Here is a 2,001-nt window from a genome sequence, read left to right as displayed (position 1 = left end):
TTCTTCTTCTTCTTCTTCTTCTTCTTCTTCTTCTTCTTCTTCTTCTTCTTCTTATTACTATTATTATTTTAAAGTTAACAATAATAGATAGACAGAAACAACAAAATGACAGACAGACAGATAGAAACAACAGAGGGAAAGACAGACAGACAGAAACAACAGAGGGAAAGACAGATATACAGAAACAACAGAGGGAAAGATAGACAGAAACAACAGAGGGAAAGACAGATAGACAGAAACAACAGAGGGAAAGACAGATAGACAGAAACAACAGAAGGTACAAAAAGCAACCTCAGTCTCACATTCAGAAAGAGATTTCTCTAGGCGAGATAACGATACCGTTGTTTGATCTAACAAAGCTATGACAGTGGTCAAAAGAAGACAATTAATTATCATCTTAATGTTGTTTATTATACTGTCCAGGACTGCCAGCTGTGACGTAATCAGAGCAAAGGTCAGTGACCGTAGAGTAATACACTCGGGGGTCAAGGACATCATTAAGAGACAAGTCTATCTATGCAAAACACAAACATCAACGCGGTGTCCTTTTCACTTTGCTATTCAACATTCTCCATCGATTGGCCGCCATTCACAGCTGATGGAAGTGTGAGCGAGACATTCGAATGTCGTGGCATTTTTACAGTTCATTGATTTTCCTCTCATCCTCCTACTCAACTCATTGTATGCAAGATCTGGACATTTTCTCAATAAAATCTTTTTGTTCAATACACATTTCTTTGTACCTGATGATTAATTGTTTTTGTGAGTGTTTTACGGCATTTGCAACACAATAAGGTCATATTATATAAGTGCCAAAGAATAGAGGTGTTTCTAGAGAGTGACATACACTAGAAAGAAGGAGGACAGATCAGGACGATAGACAGGGGCGGCTCGTGGGGCTAAAAAGTGGACGTGCCACGAGCACAATTAAGCTCTCGCTTGCAGAAGATAGTCAAGGGCATAGTAAATGAGACGGTGTATACTTTTAGGATCTTTGGGTTGGTGAGGGAGGACCTCGTTCTTTTATTTTCATTCTTTTTACTTGTCGCTTTGATTTCTAGTACTAAATTTGTTTGTTAGCCAAACGTCAATTTCGTTCATCCTGTATTGGAACTGAACACTCAAGTACTGTAATAACTTTCACTACTCCACTACAAAACCATTCAAAGGCACAACTCATAGGACAGTCACGTTCACCTCCCTCAGGTTCACGGTCACAGAGTCACTTAAAATAGTGGCAAGACAGACAATGAACCAATCACAGTTCACTTGAGCACTCCGCTGGATTGCTCCGAGGCTCACATAATACATGTATTTGCAAAGAATAGCGTACGGTCTATCGCGTTTATTTTTAGACTGCCTACTACTGTGGGCTATGTTTCGGCACTATTCGGCAGGAGCAGATTTGAGTTTTGCCGTCTTATTAATATTAATGTACCACCAAACTCGCTACAAGTGTCGTCATCTCTTGGGTTATCCCCAAGAGCGATTTATATGTCAGGTTAGCTAAAGCGCGTGGACTGGCGTGGCATAGATTTCTAGTAGATGTTTTACGGCGCTATAGACACATATATGACTGTTATGGCGCCAGGGAGGTCCTTGTTTTGATATATTATTTGGCTAGTGTTTGTTTTTGGCTTCTTTTATATTATTATTGTGGATGTTTTACGTAATAGAACATTACAAAATTTTAGGCGGCACTGCACGACCGTGCTCTATGGACGAACCGCGCCTGACGATAGATGTTTGATAGGGAAGAAGGAGCAAACCACACCAGAGCACCCGTTATAATGGGATGTTGATGCGAGCTTGTCAACTTTTTAACGCTGTATGTGGATGCTGTAAATCCCCTATTTTTTAAAATGACCTGCATTAAGGTAACATGTAGGAACCTTAGTTTGTAGTGGCCTTTATGAATGGGCTTCTAGATTCTGTTAGTCATCCAAATTGTAAACTGAGCGATTGGAATTTACCTCATTTCAACCGCTCACTTTACTCCAC

The sequence above is a fragment of the Aplysia californica genome, unplaced genomic scaffold (assembly GCF_000002075.1).
Source record: "Aplysia californica isolate F4 #8 unplaced genomic scaffold, AplCal3.0 scaffold00040, whole genome shotgun sequence".
Classification (NCBI taxonomy): Eukaryota; Metazoa; Mollusca; class Gastropoda; order Aplysiida; family Aplysiidae; genus Aplysia; species Aplysia californica.
Note: the sequence above shows the minus strand (reverse complement) of the source record.